Below are 20,888 nucleotides of genomic sequence, written 5' to 3' on the forward strand. Positions count from 1 at the left end.
TCAGGACACAGGAACTACCGTCTCCTGGCCTGCACCCACACCCTCACCTCCGCTGTTCTCGGCCCCATCCACCAATGTCTCTCAGCACACCGTCCAGCCGTCGCTAGCGCAAGTTTTAGAGCGCAAGCGCAAGTACGCCACCACGCACCCGCACGCTCAAGCGTTAAACGTGCACATAGCCAAATTTATCAGCCTGGAGATGCTGCCGTATAGGGTTGTGGAAACGGAGGCTTTCAAAGGTATGATGGCGGCGGCGGCCCCGCGCTACTCAGTTCCCAGTCGCCACTACTTTTCCCGATGTGCCGTCCCAGCCCAGCACGACCACGTCTCCCGCAACATTGTACGCGCCCTCACCAACGCGGTTACTGCCAAGGTCTACTTAACAACGGACACGTGGACAAGCACAGGCAGGCAGGGCCACTATATCTCCCTGACGGCACATTGGGTGAATTTAGTGGAGGCTGGGACAGAGTCAGAGCCTGGGACCGCTCACGTCCTACCCACCCCCAGAATTGCGGGCCCCAGCTCAGTGGTGGTATCTGCGGCGGTGTATGCTTCCTCCACTAAACCACCCTCCTCCTCCTCCTCCTCCTACGCAACCTCTGTCTCGCAATCAAGATGTGTCAGCAGCAGCACGTCGCCAGCAGTCGGTGTCGCGCAGCACAGCAGCACAGCGGTGGGCAAGCGTCAGCAGGCCGTGCTGAAACTACTCAGCTTAGGAGAGAAGAGGCACATGGCCCACGAACTGCTGCAGGGTCTGACAGAGCAGACCAACCGCTGGCTTTCGCCGCTGAGCCTCCAACCGGGCATGGTCGTGTGTGACAACGGCCGTAACCTGGTGGCGGCTCTGCAGCTCGGCAGCCTCACGCACGTGCCATGCCTGGCCCACGTCTTTAATTTGGTGGTTCAGCGCTTTCTGAAAAGCTACCCATGCTTGTCAGACCTGCTCGGAAAGGTGCGCCGGCTCTGCGCACATTTCCGCAAGTCGCACACGGACGCTGCTAACCTGCGCACCCTGCAACATCGGTTTCATCTGCCAGTGCACCGACTGCTGTGCGACGTGCCCACACGGTGGAACTCTACGCTCCACATGTTGGCCAGGCTCTATGAGCAGCGTAGAGTTATAGTGGAATACCACTTCCAACATGGGTGGCGCAGTGGGAGTCAGCCTCCTCAATTCTTTACAGAAGAGTGGGCCTGGTTGGCAGACATCTGCTAGGTCCTTGGTAACTTTGAGGAGTCTACCCAGATGGTGAGCGGGGATGCTGCAATCATTAGCGTCACCATTCCTCTGCTATGCCTCTTGAGAAGTTCCCTGCAAAGCATAAAGGCAGACACTTTGCGCTCGGAAACAGAGGCGGGGGAAGACAGTATGTCGCTGGATAGTCAGAGCACCCTCCTGTCTATATCTCAGCGCGTTGAGGAGGAGGAGCATGAGGAGGATGAGGAGGAGGGGGAAGAGACAGCTTGGCCCACTGCTGAGGGTACCCATGCTGCTTGCCTGTCATCCTTTCAGCGTGTATGGCCGGAGGAGGAGGAGGAGGAGGAGCATCCAGAAAGTGATCTTCCTAGTGAGGACAGCCATGTGTTGCGTACAGGTACCCTGGCACACATGGCTGACTTCATGTTAGGATGCCTTTCTCGTGACCCTCGCGTTACACGCATTCTGGCCACTACGGATTACTGGGTGTACACACTGCTCGACCCACGGTATAAGGTGAACCTTTCCACTCTCATACCCGAAGAGGAAAGGGGTTCGAGAGTGATGCTATACCACAGGACCCTGGCGGACAAACTGATGGTAAAATTCCCATCCGACAGCGCTAGTGACCGAAGGTGCAGTTCCGAGGGGCAGGTAGCAGGGGAGGCGCGGGGATCAGGCAGCATGTACAGCACAGGCAGGGGAACACTCTCTAAGGCCTTTGACAGCTTTCTGGCTCCCCAGCAAGACTGTGTCACCGCTCCCCAGTCAAGGCTGAGTCGGCGGCAGCACTGTAAAAGGATGGTGAGGGAGTACGTAGCCAATCGCACGACCGTCCTCTGTGACGCCTCTGCCCCCTACAACTACTGGGTATCGAAGCTGGACACGTGGCCTAAACTCGCGCTGTATGCCCTGGAGGTGCTTGCTTGTCCTGCGGCTAGCGTCTTGTCAGAGAGGGTGTTTAGTGCGGCTGGGGGAATCATCACAGATAAGCGTACCCGCCTGTCAACCGACAGTGCCGACAGGCTAACACTCATCAAGATGAACAAAGCCTGGATTTCCCCAGACTTCTCTTCTCCACCAGCGGACAGCAGCGATACCTAAACAATACGTAGGCTGCACCCGCGGATGGAAGCATTGTTCTCTATCACCATCAAAAACGTGGACCTTTTAGCTTCATCAATCTGTGTATAATATTCATCCTCCTCCTCCTGCTCCTCCTCCTGAAACCTGACGTAATCACGCCGAACGGGCAATTTTTCTTAGGCCCACAAGGCTCAGTCATATAATTTTTGTAAACACTTTTTATACGTTTCAATGCTCATTAAAGCGTTGAAACTTGCACCTGAACCAATTTTTATTTTAACTGGGCTGCCTCCAAGCCTAGTTACAAATTAAGCCACATTAACCAAAGCGATTAATGGGTTTCACCTGCCCTCTTGGTTGGGCATGGGCAATTTTTCTGAGGTACATAAGTACTGTTGGTACACCAATTTTTTGGGGCCCTCGCCTACAGTGTAATCCAATTAATTTTTTACCCACCTGCCTTAAAGCTGACGTTACATCAGCTGTGCTGGGCACTGCAATGGGATATATTTATGTACCGCCGGTGGCTTCCTGGCACCCACCCATGCTGTCGGTCCACACAGAGCATGTGTCCACTTCTAAAGAACCCCAGTCTGACTGGGGCATGCAGTGTGGGCCGAAGCCCACCTGCATTAAACATAACATTACCTCAGCTGTGCTGGGCAATGCAATGGGATTTATTTATGTACCGCCTGTGGCTTCCTGGGACCCTCCCATGCTGTCGGTCCACATGGACTTCACAATAGGGAGTTGTACCTGCCTGTGTCTACTTATAAAGAACCCCAGTCTGACTGGGGCATGCAGTGTGGGCAGAAGCCCACCTGCATTAAACATGACGTTACCTCAGCTGTGATGGGCAATGCAATGGGATATATTTATGTACCGCCGGTGGGTTCCTGACACCCACCCATGCTGTCGGTCCACAGGGACTTCACAATAGGGAGTTGTAACTGCCTGTGTCTATGAATTAAAAACCCCGGTCAGGTTGGGGCATGCAGTGTGGGCCGAAGCCCACCTGCATTTAATCTGACGTTAGCTCTGCTGTCCAGGGCACTGCAATGGGATACATTTATGTACAGCCGGTGGGTTCCAGGGAGCCACCCATGCTGTGGGTGCGCACAGAATCCCCATTGCGGAGTTGTACCTGCCTGTGACTATTTATAAAAAAACGCGGTCTGACTGGGGCATGCAGACACCTTGACAGAATGAATAGTGTGTGGCACATAGGTTCCCCATTGCTATGCCCACGTGTGCAGCTCCTGATGGCGGTGGCACAGGATTATATTTCTCATTGCTTCTGTACAGCATTGTGGGCTATCGCCCCGCCCCTTTTAAAGAGGGTTGCTACCTAACCGTGCCAACCCTCTGCAGTGTGTGCCTGCGGTTCCTCCTCATGGCAGACGCACTTATAAATAGACATGAGGGTGGTGTGGCATGAGGGCAGCTGAAGGCTGCGCAGGGACACTTTGGTGTGCGCTGTGGACACTGGGTCGTGCGGGGGGGGGGGGGGGGGTTTCGGCAGCATGTAACCCAGGAGAAGTGGCAGCGGAGTGTCATGCAGGCAGTGATTGTGCTTTGTTGGAGGTAGTGTGGTGCTTAGCTAAGGTATGCATTGCTAATGAGGGCTTTTCAGAAGTAAAAATTGTTGGGAGGGTGGGGGGCTCACTCTTGCCGCTATTGTGGCTTAGTAGTGGGACCTGGGAACTTGAGATGCAGCCCAACATGTAGCCCCTCGCCTGCTCAATCCGTTGCTGTGTCGTTCCCATCACTTTCTTGAATTGCCCAGATTTTCACAAATGGAAACCTTAGCGAGCATCGGCGATATACAAAAATGCTCGGGTCGTCCATTGACTTCAATGGGGTTCGTTACTCGAAACGAACCATCGAGCATCACGAAAATTTCGTCCCGAGTATTTTGGTGCTCGCTCATCTCTATTTGGGATGTATCCCAAGAGTTTTCCGATTCTCTCAATTTCCTGTAATAGAGGTGTCAGTGTCTCCCTGGATTTGTTGCTTATTAATAGGAGATCATCTGCGAATGCCTCTACTTTAATTTTTGAATCTCCGTAACACGCTCCTGTGAAGAATGTAGTGTGCGTTAGGTATCGGAGTAGTGGATCTATTGATAGGTTGAAAAGTTGCGGTGAGAGAGGGCAGCCCTATCGGGCCCCTCTAAACAAGTCAATATTCGGGGTATTGAGACCATTAACTGTGAGGGTAGTGGTGGCATTTGTGTGCATGACATTAATGTAATTTACAAATGTCTGTCTGAAGCCACGTCTTCCAAGAGTCATATCTAGGAATGGCCAGGCCATTTTATTGAATCCTTTTTCAGCGTCCAAACTCAAGAGCATCAACATTGGGCTTCCAGCATTTTGTGCAGCGACCGTCACCGCTATGGCAGCTCTGATATTCTTCAAAGCACTTCTCCCCTGTGTGAAACCTTTCTGTGATGGGTCAAGTATGGAGGGGAGGATGAGTTGGAGCCTGTCAGCCAGTATCTTGAACAGAAACTTGTAATCACAATTTAGCAATGCTATTGGTCTATATGAGCGTGGATCTAACGGGTCCTTGTTGGGTTTAGGGATCAAGATTGTTCTGAAGATTCCAAAGTCCTCAGCTTGCGTGTTATTTGTGTTTATTGTATTATAAAGTTGGGTCAATATTGGCACCATGTCTGTGATGAGTATTTTATAGTATTCTGTCGAAAATCCGTCTGGTCCCGGCGATTTTCCCCCTGCTGCCGCCGCAATCACGCCTTTTACTTCCTCCCCCTGTATCTCAGCGTCTAATAAAGATATTTGTTCGTCGGAAACTCTAGTCAAGCCCATTGTGTCCAAGAAATTATTTATGTCTTGTATATTGGCTGGTTCTGCCCTATAGAGGTTTTCAAAGTAGTCGTATAGTATTTGGGCCACCTCTTCCTGTTCTGTTGTTAGATTACCTCCGTCTGGGCGTCTTAGGGTTAGTATTGGTTTGTGTGGCTGTCGTTGTTTGGCCAGGTTGGCTAGTATTCGTCCTGTCTTATTACCCCACCTATAGAATTTATTTCTTGTCAGTTGTGTTTGTCAGTGTGCGTGGGTATGTACAAACGTGTTTAGTAGGTGTTTTGCTGTGAGAAATATTTGGTATGAATTGTCACTTTGGGAGTCTATGTGTTCTTTTTGTGCTGTCAATAGGGAGTCATGTAAGGTCTCGAATTGTTTTTGGAATTTTTTTCTCCTGTGGGATACGTAGCTTATAATAGGCCTGTCAGAATAAGGTCACATCTTCCATATGTTCCCTGTTATCGTCTGCATAGTTATTCCAGTGAAGTTTAACGTATTCCTTGAAATCCCCGGGGTCTTTTTTCTTTTCCGCGGCTCTGATCGGGGGGTACCGTGGTCTTCGCGGCCAGAAATCTAGGCCGCGCCTTCAGGTGTCACTTAGGCCGTAGCACTCTGGAAATCTCCGGCGCGATACGGGCGGGGGTCAGCGGTTCAGCAGAGCTTACCGGGGATCTCCGAGAAAGGTAAGGTCCCGGCGGGTTGCAGGCTCTGTATTCTTTTTTTTTTCTCCCTGCGTCTGCACTCCGGCTCCCCGTCCCAGCGGGCCGCGTCTGGAGGTTCATGGAGGGTTCCCCGGGTGTCTCTCCTATGGTGTGGGGGGCTTCCACCGAGCAAGCAGGGGAGATGTCCATCCCCTACAGCTGCCTTTTTTATGGCACTAGAGGGGCCCGGTGTCTCTGGGGGATGGTGTTCTCAGGAGCTCTGTTAAGCATGTCCTGCTCCCTCTGTGTCCTGGGTGGAGTCCCCTATTTTAATTATTTATATTAGAGCTCTTAATTTGTGCACCCATTGTAGTCATTCTTTTTTTCCAAACATTTCATTCATGAATGTCTTACAATTGTTTTAATTTAAAGGGGTAGTCGCACCAGAGACATACAGTAGGTTGCATATTGCTGTGATATGCAATTAATTCCCAATCTAGAAGTGTCTGATTGCTATGACTCCTGCTCATCAGTAGAAGGAAATGGCGGAGCTGTTGGGAAAGCCATTATTGTCACCCAATGTGAAGCCAACTGGAGACAAAGTGACATTCTACCCTACCACACTTTACTTCAGTAATCAGCGGGGCTCACAGTAGTAGGATCATGACAATGATGGACATACTAGTGATATTCCGCCAATATCTTTGATTAAGGGCCCATTTACGTCAGCTTAGCTCCACCCCATCACTTCCCCTCCCATTGCAAACAGCGGAAGAGGAAGAGAGGAGAAGAAAAGGGGAAGGGAGTTTAGCAGTCACGTTGCTAAACTCCCCCCAACCTCCCTTCTCATAGACTCTCATAGGAATCTATGCAGCTGCCACCGCCAGTGTGAAGGCGCCCAGTCGGGCACTTTTATGCCACGGAAATACACCCCTGTGCAGTGATGCACTGTAATCCAATGCATCAGAGGGGCAGCGTATATCGGCCGATATACGCGTGTGTGAATAAGCCCTCAATTTGGTTTTAGAAAATAATGGTTATTTTTCACTTTTTGCTAAAGTGAAATATTTCATTATTAATAGAACTGCATTGTCGGTGTCTGATTTTCTCTCTTCACATTCATGGTAAAATGTGATGGGTTATGTATTTAGATATAGTAGTTTTAAAACTCACGGTTCATTGTATGAAATTTCATTCATGGCGCTATATGCCATATTCAGTGCATGACTTTCATGAAAATACAAGCAGCACAAATGATGTTTCAGCAGTGAAGAAAATTCAGTGAAGCTTGAATTAGACATTCCGTTCCCAAATGAATGAGTGACTGAATGACAATAGATAATCTATATTCATGGTAGCTCTACTGATCTATGTCCTCAACCTGTGGCTTCAATTTCCCTTGAAACATGGATCAAGCAACGCATCCAGAACACATTCCATGCTGTCAAGCATTTCACTTTTCATAGACTTTTCATGACAGTCTTGAGCCACTCATAATACAACAATGACTTCTTTCAAGTTTTAAAGTTCACAGTTTGTAATGGAGGAGAAAGGAGATAAATATAACTTTCGTATGTATCTAACATTAAGGAATCTCTTCTGTCACTTGACTATGTATATGAGTTAACAAGGAGTTTGAGAATTGCAGTAGATGAGCAAAATATGTCAAATGTGAACTTCCAAGCTTCATCTCCTGCAGCTGTGCCATTCCTGCACACATTTTAGGTTTGGGTTCTTTATATTTTTTATTTAGCTATTCCTGCTAACTCAGAGCACATTTTTAACAAGGGATGATCAGTTATAACCATTTACTTAGCATGTCATCCTTGCTCCAGTACTAGGGAGAGCTATTCAGCTATATACTAGTGCTGACATGTAGGCAGTACATATCAATGTGTCATAAACACTTAGGGCGAGCACCCACTGGCGTTTTTTACCTGCGTTTTGCGTTTTTCCTGCACAGGCATAGAGATAACATGTGTTCCTGTCCACTGGCGTTTTTTTTGCATTGCGTTTGCGTTTTTAACATAGGAACTGTCAGTTGCATATGTGTCCTTATTTTTCTCCATGGAAATTAATGGCAAAGCCGCGAAAACGCCGTGAAAACGCCGCGAAAAACGCCGCGGAAAACGCGCGGAAAAACCGCGGGACACGCGGCGAAAACGCTGCGTTTTTTTCCCGCGGGAAACGCAAACGCCAGTGGGTGCTCGCCCTTAGGCTAATTTCACACAGGCGAGTGCTATGTAGGGCCGTGAATCCCGCTCCTATATCGCACTACACATCATGTGAACGGTACTGGTGTATCTTGTCTCCACCGAAAGTATGGGTGAAGACATGGGTTGCCCAGCACAATGACAGGGAACACCTATGTAACGCCCCCCTGTAGCTCTGTGTAGGGTTAGGGTGAGTGTAACGGTTATGGATAGGTTTAGGGTTAGTGTTAGTGTTATTGTGTTGCTCGCCGCTATAGCAAGGATACAGCAGGAGCAGCTACAACATTACTGGTGGAGCAGCACTCACAATCTGGATGCCAGTTTACAGCTGCCGGGGGTCCTGGAGACACAGAGCAGTCCTGGAGTAGCAGAAGCAGGACCGGCGAAGATTGGCAGCGGGGCTAGCTGTAGCGGCGGCGCTGGTCATGAGCATATATGCCAGCTCTGAAGGCAGCCCGCTGTGGAGACTTACATTGGGACGTACAGTGCTGGAGCATGGATGAAAGAAGGCACGGCGCCTGCAACAGTGGCAGGTTAGGGGAGGCTAACAGTGCCGCAGTCATTGGAGCGCCTACAGGAGGCTGGCGGGAGGCGAAAATTCTGAACGGCTGGAAGAGTGACAGGAGCGCGAAGGGGTCAGCTGGGACAGAAGACCGAGCTGCTGGAGAGTGACAGGAGCACAGAGGGGTCGGCTGGGACAGATGTCCGAGTGGCTGGAGAGTGAAAAGAGCACAGAGAGGTGGGTACAGGTCTTACTTCGCATATCGGGAAGAATGTCAGTTAGCCAATCAGCAGCAGTGGGTGCTTCATTTTACTTCACCAGGACAAACACTTGTCTCCACCCATAGTTCCGAGAGAGACAAGATATACCAGTACCCATGTGAATTGCCAGCTTTGCATCACTTCAGGGATGCAGGGATCCTTTGGCATGGCTGTCAGCCACAGCAGAGGATAGTGGAGTTTCTCCCATTGTTCTAAATGGGAGACCTCGCATTGCATAGTGTGCCCCTAGTGTGATGCTGCCACCAGCCCTATTGAAAACAATGGGCGGTACGATGCAAGAGCATGCATAAGATAGAACATGCCGTGATTTGTTTCTCGCATAGCATCGTATCGCGTTGCCATGCAGGAAAACATCGTTCATGTGTATGACCTCGTTCATGGGTGAGCGCGATATCCGGCCATGAAACTCAGCCCGATAGTGAATGTGCGATATACTCATGGATGCAAGGCATTTTTCAGGCAAAAACACCTCGCATCAGTGAAGTTCCGATCCTCTCGGGAGAGTTTCACGAGCGATAGAGGATCAGAAGTGTTTCCCATTGATTTCAATGAGAAACTTTGCATCGCGTTAACATGCACATCCCACAGCATGTGAGAGCCATGTAAGGTATTAAAGCTTCTATAGAAATCAATGGGTGTCGTGTTCCAAGGAACGTGAAAAGTTAGAACATGCCACAGTTTTTTCCCCATCCATGTGTTGTCTGATGCGCAGGACTGTATTGTTCTCATCCAAACATCGGACAAGAATAGCACATGCTGCAATTTTTTTTTTTTTACCTCTGAACAATTGTATGATTTTTTAAAAAAAAATCACTACTGTTAATTCTATGATTTAAAAGGATATGCTTATTTTCATCGAATTTTGGGCCTATTTTCTTATGCTCCATTAATTAGCCAAAAACATTGTTTGTCAATAAACCCTTAAAGACAAAGTCAAATCGTTTTATGTAGCTGTTATGTAACCTTGCTCTATCCTTCGATTTATGGTATCTTGTTTTCTTTTTACTATCAGAGATTAGAAACAGTAATACAGAAAAAGAAAATATTTCAAAATTAAATGATTTAGAGGATTTTTGTGAGCATTTACATTTTGGCATAATGAGAACAAAAACATATTTCTCATCATCACTTCTACCATATGGTTCTGCAACTCACAGATCTATAGTAATAAAACTTGTGCTGTCTCAAAAGCCATAGATTCATTATTCAGTAGATTCTACAAAGGTTCATATGAACCAGCTAGCACTGCCCCAAGACATGAAGCAAAAATTGTTCATTTCAGTGTACCACTGTGCGCAAGATGGCTCAAGAGGATTCACATCTTAAGTGCCTTGCTCTATCTCATGGTGACATATTAGCCATATCTTTGTAACTATTAATTTATATTAGAAGAGATGCATTTGTCAGTGCATGCATTATAGAAGAGATTATCATGTCATCTGCTATTGAATCTTGAGATCTCTTGTTTTCCCTGACTACAAGTAAACCTACTGAGTTTTCTTAACTCACTGCGATATGAATAATTAAGAATTGAGCCTTGCTATATCTTTGGAGCATAACATCTATAAACATGAGCATGTCCAACACTGACAAAGATAATTGTACCTTGAGGCCACTTCTCTCTCTTGGTATTCTACCTCTATGACCGCTCGTTCACTTTATCATATGGCGGGTCTACATCTCCTCATCCCTTTGCTGTTGGTGTTGCTCAGGGTTAAATTCTCTGTCCTCTCCCATTTTCTCTTTGCTGTTAGTTTCAGTACCATCATTGTTCTGATGACCCACAATTATATACTTCATCCCAAGACATCACTCCCTCAGGGCTCAAACAGATGGGCGTATGCACAACTATGCTCACAGCTACGGAGTGCAGTTGTACATTAATGTTTTTTTCTTTGCACTAGTTTGAAAAAAAAGGCAGGAATATAGGTCCTGCCCTAACTTTCTCATACATAGTATTATGTAAGCCCTCTCTTTTCGGGAGTGAAAACAAAACCATTGAAATTAATCATGGCTGCATAACGGGACAAAATCATGCCAATCTGTTTAAAGGGGTTGTCTCGTGAAATCAAGTGGGGTTCAGCACTTCTGTATGGCCATATTAATGCACTTTGTAATATACATCGTGCATTAATTATGAGCCATACAGAAGTTATTCACTTACCTGCTCCGTTGCTAGCGTCCCCGTCGCCATGGATCCGTCTAAATTCGCTGTCTTCTGGCGTTTTTAGACGCGCTTGCGCAGTCCGGTCTTCTCCCTGGTGAATGGGGCCGCTCGTGCCGGAGAGCTGGTCCTCGTAGCTCCGCCCCGTCACGTGTGCCGATTTCAGCCAATCAGGAGGCTGGAATCGGCAATGGACCGCACAGAGCCCACGGTGCACCATGGGAGAAGACCCGCGGTGCATCGTGGGTGAAGATTCCGGCGGCCATCTTGGTAAAGGAATAAAGAAGTAGCTGCAGCGTGGGGATTCGGGTAAGTAATAAACTTTTTTTTTTTAACCCATCCCTTGGGTTTGTCTCGCGCCGAACGGGGGGCCTATTGAATAATAAAAAAAACGTTTCGGCGTGAGACAACCCCTTTAAGCCCTCACTACTGCTAAACACCAGTGATTGTCTGCCCTCTGTCTCTAACATCATGTCTTCTCTAATGTGAAGCTGAGTTTTCCGAAGACTGAATTTCTTGTGCTTCCACCATCTACTAACCAATCTAAGGGCTTAAATGGACGAGCACATGCGCAAATACGCTCACCTCTACAGGGCATATTTGTGCATGAACAAGTCAAAATTATTTTTTTTACAGTTTAAATTACGCGCTATTGCACGCGGTAAAAATAAAAATCAGAAAGATAGGCCCTGCCCTATGTTTTTTTGCATGCAGAAAAACTACATGAAAGAAAGATAGGGCAAGGCCTATCTTTTCTCGCCCATAGTAATATCGTGTGAGAATCACGCTAGTCAAAACAAAACCATTCAAATCAATGATATTGTTTTATGCAAGTGATTTTCACCTCTTCGAAACGTAATGAAATCATGGTCATGTGTTTAAGTCCACACAACGGACAGGAGCTGACCCACTGACTTTGTATGGGAGTCTACTCTAGGCATGATCTGAGACCTGTAGAAGTCATTTTGCAGAAAGGGGAAGTAGATAGTCACAGCTAATGGTCAACACATTTTTACAAAAGTCATGTTACTGAAATAAAATTAGTCATTTCTTATCAATTTTTATGTACTCAACACAAATATGACAAATGCAAAAAAAAACTCTATTTTTTTGTAATCTGCAACATCACGAAATGCATGCCAATAGTAATAGACCAATGGTTAATATCTGTAAAAAATCAAGTCATAGACTACGTATCAGATTTCTTTTTCTGTCTTTTGTACAGCTGTTCAGAAGCATCTCTGTGGAGTGTCCAGCCGTAGTCAGCCAGCATGGTAGTGAACCATTTTCCCTACTATCTTTGTTCCATTGTTGCGATACATTGCTGAAAACATTTGCCATGTTCACCACTAACCATACCGCAGTTGTCTGGAAAAAAATCCAGAAGGGAATGAAGAAAGTGGATCTTTAAAGAGATATTGCAGCCAAGTTTCTGATACTGCATTAGCATGTCTTGTACTAGTTCCTTGTAGTTTTCTGCCCTAACATTCCCGAAACACTTTGTAGACACTAGGCGAAAAGCATTCCATTCTTGTTTCTCATCACCCTGTAGCAAGTTGTTAAACCAGTCATCTTTGAAGAGCTCTCAAATCGGAGGACCCACAAAAACTCCCTCTTTAACCCGTTTGAATCCACTGTCTGACGTCTTCCAACATTCTGATTGAAGCCTGTACAGCTCCGATATCGGAAGATATCTGGCAGGGTATTCTTACTGTATATTACTGTCCGCTCTGTTGTCTAGGGCCTCTCCAGCATGTCACATACTGCAGTACTGGCTCTAGCCAGCAGATGGCGCCATTTGAAAATGGCAGAAAAAGAAAGCTCACTAGGAAACCCTGAATCCAAAGTTGGATTGCAAAGGGTTAATCTTTGCCTCACTGAGTTGTGAGAATTTTTCATGAAGGTATCGGAAAGCTGGCGAAGTTCAGTCCATGGCTTTCATGAAGTTCTTCATCAAACCTAGGATTTTGTGAGCCTTAACCAGAGCTGGGTGCTGGATATTCTTCTCTCCAACTGCTACACTTTGTCTGCGAGCGGTCCTTCCACAAGTAGTCAATTCCCAGGCTTGGCTATCCCACTCATGTAAGAAACATGTGTATTTTGTATATCCCTGCTGCAGTCCAATTAAAAGGGTAACTACCTTCAAATACCACAGAGGTGCCAGCTGTACTTGTTGTACTCAATGGAACTCAATAGCTGCTTTATGTTATCATATGTCTCTTTCATGTGGACAGCATGTACTACTGGAATAGATGGAAGACTGTTTACATTGTGCAAAATCACAGTCTTAAGACTCCGTTTCAAAGGGTCTACAAATAGTCTCTATTCTTGTGAGTAATTTCTAAGGCATTCATGAGACCCTCAATATCAGAACAGAATATCATATTCTGCTTTCGATATCAAGTCATTGTGACATCTTCTTCTAGAAGATTCCATTGTTGGAGTCCTGAACCTAGCAGTTCTGCCTTGGATAAGTCTAAATCACAAACTGGATCATTTAGTTCTCCCTGTGTTATTCTGTGTGGGGTTGATGATACACCACAGTGAAAATCTGGATCACTGTATGCTAAGGGACCAAGAGAAGAACAGGTTGGCTCACCCTCATCCTCATCAGCTGAATCAAGAGAATATTCTGCTGGAGGTTCTGGAATAGGAAGTCTCTCACCATCTGGAACTGGTCTCAATGCAGATGGAATGTTGGGGTAGAGTATTCTTGACTTATTTTGCTTCGTTATCTCAGAGGAGGAACCAAGCAGAAGTAACAGTCATTTGTGTGGTTGCTTGGCGCTCTCCACACCATTTTTTTAGGTTATATTTGTGTTCAGCACACCAAGATACTACAGATTGGGACCTTTTTAAGTCAGCAACAATTTCAGTGTTGACCAGGATCATGTGTTATCTACATATAGGTGTTTACTTTTCAGTGCAATACTGCCTGTGATGTTAGTAAAATGACTGTTGAAAATTTTTCTCTACAGATCAGGAAGTGACAGACTAGAATTATGCTCTATTGTCACTGAAAAATGCAGGATTTAAAAAATATAGATTGTAACTGAAAATTAAAAATAACATCACCACAAATTGTTAACCCTTGTGTGGTACCAATGGGTCTATTTGACCCCAGCTTTGTTCATTTCAGTCCTGCTCTTTGAAACTGGTATCACACTAGGGTTAATCACTTACAGCTAATGCCAGGGTAAGGAAGGTGGATGAAATTTACAGATTTGAGGAACTGGTCAGCTTGCAATTGAGAATACATGCTCAATTTGTTAAGAAGCTATGAAAGATGTTTTGGAACAATGAAAATAATGTCAATATATAACATTTCATTTGTCCCCCCTTGGCTCTAAGAACAACATGGGATGGACTTTATGCAATAACAACACTTCTATACTACCTAGGACAGAGTTTCCCAACCTTTTCAGCCTTGGGGCACCCCTGGGAAAAATTTTTAATAGTGCGGCAGCCCTACCAAAATGGGTTTGTGGTTAGGGGTGTGGCTATGGTGGGGTTATGGTGTGGTCAGGGGTGTGGCTAGGGTGTGGCTTGTTACAACATATGATTTTTACCGCCATTGTTATAAAAAGGAAAGGGCTGTTTAAAAAAACACATAGGCAAGAGCGCTGGATGGGCTATTGATATACATTATATTTAAAATTAACATGTTGTAGAATTAAATCCCACACCACATGTCAATATCCACAACGGTTTTGTGCAGATTGTTTCCACACCGTGTGGATGATTTTCAAAATCTCATCCACTTGCAAAAATATTAACCTACCCCCCAGTAACTACATTAACCTCCTCCAGTAATAACATTAACCACCCAACTCATATACTTACCTCCTACTTGCAGTCCCACGATCACCCGCCACTGCCAGAATGTTGCCGCCTGTGTCCCCTGCTGTCAAAAAGCGCACTACTCCATCTCTCGCCACTGTTAGCACCTTACCAGCCGGCTCACCTAAGGGGAGACAGCAGCAGCCAAGGGGAGAAAGCTGAAGCAGATTCCACAGCGCCGGGGCCGGCACCGGCCAGAGGGTAGACAGCAGGAGCAGCAGGGCCGCGGTCATAACTGGAAACAGCAGCAGCCAACTGAAGACAGCAGGAGCTCACAACACAGCGCCAAGGGGAGACAGCAGCAGGCCAGGGGAGAGAGCAGGAGTTGGGTTTGCCCACCGCACGGAACTGTCAGTACAGCAGCCAGGACAAGAGGCAGAAATGATGTGACGGAGCCGTGGAGAGTGACAGCGGGGAGCAGACAGCAGCGAAGCACTGATGGGAACATGGGGCAGCGGAGGCACACACGCCAGGGGGACTGTGAGTGGCAGAGCCAGAACACGAGGCACACCTGCAGCATGTGGGTAAGCTGGTAAGGCAATCCACACTCTATAGCCAATCGGGAGCTAGGGGTGTAACACGGCTGTCCCTCTATCTAAGCCCTGTCACACCCCCAGCGTCCGGTGGCATCAAGGTACACCTGTACCAACGTGATTTCCAGCCAGAGAGGTGCAGCACCCTGGTTGGTAATCACTGACCTAGGAGACTAGCTCTGGCTATGTTGATTCACATGGGTCTACCTGCTAATTTTCCCCTCTTCCTCCTCCCCTATCCATTCCCCTATCCTAACAGTTGTAAGGTACACTTTCATTTCAAAATTTTCAATAAAAAGAAAACTGCTAAGAGAAAAAAAAACCCAAATGTCTTTAACCCTTTAGGGAGGTGGTCCTTTTTTTTCCATTTTCTACTTTTCCTCCCCCCTTTTAAAAAACAGATCTCTTTTATTTAACCATTGGCACATAAATGTCTAAGGGCTTATTTCTTGCAGGATGAGATGTATTTTATAATAGTACTATATAATGTACTGAAAAACGTAACACAAAATAGAGTGAAATGAAAAAAAACTGAAATTATGCCATCTTTTGGGTGCATCAGGTTTCTATGGCATACACAATTCAACAAAAATGATATGATAACTTTATTTTATAGGTCAGAATTATTGATGAGCGAACATACTCGTTAAGGGTGATTTTGCAATCGAGCATCGCTATTTTCGAGTACCTGGCTACTCGGGTGAAAAGATTAGGGGGGCACTGGGGGGCGAGGGGCGGCATGGTGGAGCGGGGGGTAGCAGTTGGGAACAGGGGGGAGCTCCCCCCCCCAACTCCTGTCTGCAACCCTCCGCTTACCCCCGGAGAGGAGCTGGAGAGAGTGATGATAGAAACAGCAGCGAGGACACACAGGGACAGGTGTCGGGCAACGTTTGCCAAACATTCGTTCCATCTAAATGGACCTTAAGCTAATAAATTTAAATATGTCTAAAAATGTGCGGTTGCTTTCTTTGCCACTCTGGTTACTAGACTGTGAGAAATTTTGTTACAAAAGTGCCATAACTTTTTAAAAACTCGTAGTTCTTAAATATGTTTTAAAAACTCACTTTACTCAAACACTTTTCCAAACACGTTGGAAAAGTGCAATGAGCGGCACAATATCCATTCATTTGGCACAGATCTATAGTGAATTTGACTAAATTGAGTTGCACAAAGGTGCAATTTATGCCAGAATTCTGGCACAGCAGCAGTAATAAATGTGCCCCAATGTATTTTCAGTCCTTTTGTCCAAGTTTCATGTTTCTTTTTTTTCTGATGTTAAAAATGAATGACATACTGAAATAAAAAACAGACACACGGACTGCATACAGATGGCATAAGGAGGCTTACTTGGATGAAAAAGCATCAATTTTTAATGGACACAACATGGACAAGTTTTTTAAACTCATGTGAATTCAGCCTAGAGGGAACAGAATTTACAGTCGGTAGAAATTACACTTTAGCAGCTATTCGTTGTGCATCCTATATTTTATTAAGACTTTGGGGAGAATTAACTAAAGATTTGTGAACTTACAACAGTCTTTAGCAGCAGTAAAAAGTTGCACTAGATCTAATTAGAGGTGCATGCATCTTAAAAATTTTGATGTGCCTTTGGCTGTGCATACACCAGAAATGCAAATCCATGCCAGCAAATTTGTGCCCCGATTTCTAGCATTAATTAGGGTAAATTTGTTGGGCTTTGGAAAAAACAGCTCCTTCTCCTTGAGCCCACTCATTTTTTTAAGAAAAATATCTGAAGAGTGGCATAAAAAGGAGTAAAGTTGCTAATTAGAGATGAACGAGCGTACTCGTCCGAGCTTGATGCTCGTTCGAGTATTAGGGTACTCGAGATGCTCGTTACTCGAGACGAGCACCAAGAGGTGTTCGAGTCACTTTCATTTTCTTCCCAGAAAATTTTGCGCCGTTTTCTGGCCAATAGTAACACAGGGAAGGCATTACAACTTCCTCCTGTGAAGTTCCAGCCCTATCCCACCCCCCTGCAGTGAGTGGCTGGGGAGATCAGGTGACACCCGAGTATATAAACTGGGCCCGCCCGCGGCTCGCCACAGATGCACTCTGAGAGACATTAGGGGAAGTGCCGTCTTGCTGTAGCTGCTATAGGGAGAGTGTTAGGCTGTTATATTCGTCTTCAAGAACCCCAACGGTCCTTCTTAGGGCCACATCTGACCGTGTGCAGTACTGTTGAGGCTGCTTTTAGCAGTTTTGCAATTTTTTTTTTTTGTATATCGGGCATGCAGACCATAGCATCCTCAGTCTGCAGTCATTTTACTCAGTATAGTGGCAGTACTGGTGAGGCAGGGACAGTGGTACAGGGAAAGAGGTATACTGGCTATATAGGCAGTGGGCTTTTTCAAAAAAATTGGGAAAAAATACTATATTTGGGCTGCCTGTGACCGTCTTCAGTTTACTGCGTGTCTGCTGGGGGTAGTAGTTGCTAATTAATACCCAGCCTTGCGCATAATTTTGTTCTAGCTGCACTGTTCTTTCAATAACCACCGTCATCCTCCAACAGGGAAATCCATATACAGGCTATATAGGCAATAGGCTTTTTCCCCAAAATTGGGAAAAAATACAATATTTAGGCTGCCTGTGACCGTCTTCAGTTTACTGCATGTCTGCTGGGGGTAGTAGTCGCTAATTAATACCCAGCCTTGCGCATAATTTTGTTCTAGCTGCACTGTGCTTTCAATAACCACCGTCATCCTCCAACAGGGAAATCCATATACAGGCTATATAGGCAGTGGGCTTTTTCCCCAAAATTGGGAAAAAATACAATATTTGGGCTGCCTGTGACCATCTTCAGTTTACTGCGTGTCTGCTGGGGGTAGTAGTCGCTAATTAATACCCAGCTAAGCGTTACAGCAGGCTTGCGCATAATTGTTTCCTGGCTCTGCTGTGTCCGTTACATGATCGCCGTCATAGCGCCAGAGGGAAAGAGTATACAATATATACGCTGCATACGGTGTCTGTCTGGTTTTTCACCTCACCATTTTAAAAAATTGAAGCAAAATACTTAAGGCCTACCACTGGCCTTTGGCCACTTGACTGGTTCTGCGCTGTGAATTCTAGTAGCTCAGTCATACGCACCTAGGTCTCACTACAGGCTTGCGCATAATTGTTTCCTGGCTCTGCTGTGTCCGTTACATGATCGCCGTCATCCCGCCAGAGGGAAAGAGTATACAATATATATACGCTGCATACGGTGTCTGTCTGATTTTTCACCTCACTATTTTAAAAAATTGAAGCAAAATACTTAAGGCCTACCACTGCCCTTTAGCCACTTGACTGGTTCTGCGCTGTGAATTCCAGTAGCTCAGTCATACACACCTAGGTCTCACTACAGGCTTGCGCATAATTGTTTCCTGGCTCTGCTGTGCGCTCCGTAAGCGAAGTCAGCCTCCAACCAAGGGCCAATAAGCGGCACATTTAATGACAGCGTTCTGTTTCTGCTCTACTCGTAATACACCATGCTGAGGGGTAGGCCTAGAGCAGGGGTCCCCAACTCCAGTCCTCAGGGACCACCAACAGGTCATGTTTTCAGGATATCCTATGGTAAGAACACCTGTGGCAATATGTGAGGCACCAACCATAATTACATCACCTGTGCAACACTGAGGAAATCCTGAAAACAAGACCTGTTGGCGGTCCCTGAGGACTGGAGTTGGGGAACCCTGGCCTAGAGGACGTGGACGCGGGCGAGGACGCAGAGGCACAAGTCAGGGTGTGGGCACAGGCCGAGCTCCTGATCCAGGTGTATCGCAGCCGACTGCTGCGGGATTAGGAGAGAGGCAAGTTTCTGGGGTCCCCAGATTCATCTCGCAATTAATGGATCCACGCGGTAGACCTTTATTAGAAAATGAGCAGTGTGAGCAGGTCCTGTCGTGGATGGCAGAAAGTGCATCCAGCAATCTATCGACCACCCAGTCTTCTACGCCATCCACAGCTGCAACTCTGAATCCTCTGGCTGCTGCTCCTCCTTCCTCCCAGCCTCCTCACTCCATGAATATGACACATTCTGAGGAGCAGGCAGACTCCCAGGAACTGTTCTCAGGCCCCTGCCCAGATTGGGCATCAATCATTCCTCTCCCACCAGAGGAGTTTATCGTGACCGATGCCCAACCTTTGGAAAGTTCCCGGTGTCCGGGGGATGAGGCTGGGGACTTCCGGCAACTGTCTCAAGAGCTTTCAGTGGGTGAGGAGGACGATGACGATGAGACACAGTTGTCTATCAGTGAGGTAGTAGTAAGGGCAGTAAATCCGAGGGAGAAGCGCACAGAGGATTCAGAGGAAGAGCAGCTGGACGATGAGGTGACTGACCCCACCTGGTTTGCTAAGCCTACTGAGGACAGGTCTTCTGAGGGGGCGGCAAGTGCAGCAGCAGGGCAGGTTGGAAGAGGCAGTGCGGTGGCCAGGGGTAGAGGCAGGGCCAGACTGAATAATCCACCAACTGTTTCCCAAAGCGCCCCCTCGCGCCATGCCACCCTGCAGAGGCCAAGGTGCTCAAAGGTGTGGCAGTTTTTCACTGAGAGTGCAGACGACCGACGAACTGTGGTGTGCAAGGTTTGTCGCGCCAAGATCAGCCGTGGAGCCATCACCACCAGCATGCGCAGGCATATGATGGCCAAGCACCCCACAAGGTGGGACGAAGGCCGTTCACTGCCTCCGGTTTGCACCACTGCCTCTCCCCCTGTGCCCCAACCTGCCACTGAGATCCAACCCCCTTCTCAGGACACAGGCATGACCGTCTCCCGGCCTGCACCCACACCCTCACCTCCGCTGTCCTCGGCCCCATCCAGCAATGTTTCTCAGCGCAGCGTCCAGCCGTCGCTAGCGCAACTGATTGAGCGCAAGCGCAAGTACGCCGCCACGCACCCGCACGCTCAAGCGTTAAACGTGCACATAGCCAAATTGATCAGCCTGGAGATGCTGCCGTATAGGCTTGTGGAAACGGAGGCTTTCAAAAACATGATGGCGGCGGCGGCTCCGTGCTACTCGGTTCCCAGTCGCCACTACTTTTCGCAATGTGCCGTCCCAGCCCTGCACGACCACGTCTCCCGCAACATTGTACGCGCCCTCACCAACGCGGTTACTGGCAAGGTCCATTTAACAATGGACACGTGGACAAGCACAGGCGAGCAGGACTACTATATCTCCCTGACGGCACATTGGGTGAATTTAGTGGAGGCTGGGACCGAGTCAGAGCCTGGGACCGCTCACGCCCTACCCACCCCCAGAATTGCGGGCTCCAGCTCGGTGGTGGTATCTGTGGCGGTGTATGCTTCCTCCACTAAACCACCCTCCTCCTCCTCCTCCTACGCAACCTCTGTCTCGCAATCAAGATATGTCAGCAGCAGCACGTTGCCAGCAGTCGGTGTCACGCGGCTTGGCAGCACAGCGGTGGGCAAGCGTCAGCAGGCCGTGCTGAAACTACTCAGCTTAGGAGAGAAGAGGCAAATGGCCCACGAAATGCTGCAGGGTCTGACTGAGCAGACCGACCGCTGGCTTTCGCCGCTGAGCCTCCAACCGGGCATGGTCGTGTGTGACAACGGCCGTAACCTGGTGGCGGCTCTGCAGCTCGGCA

Source organism: Eleutherodactylus coqui, chromosome 9 (genome assembly GCF_035609145.1).
Source record: "Eleutherodactylus coqui strain aEleCoq1 chromosome 9, aEleCoq1.hap1, whole genome shotgun sequence".
NCBI lineage: Eukaryota > Metazoa > Chordata > Amphibia > Anura > Eleutherodactylidae > Eleutherodactylus > Eleutherodactylus coqui.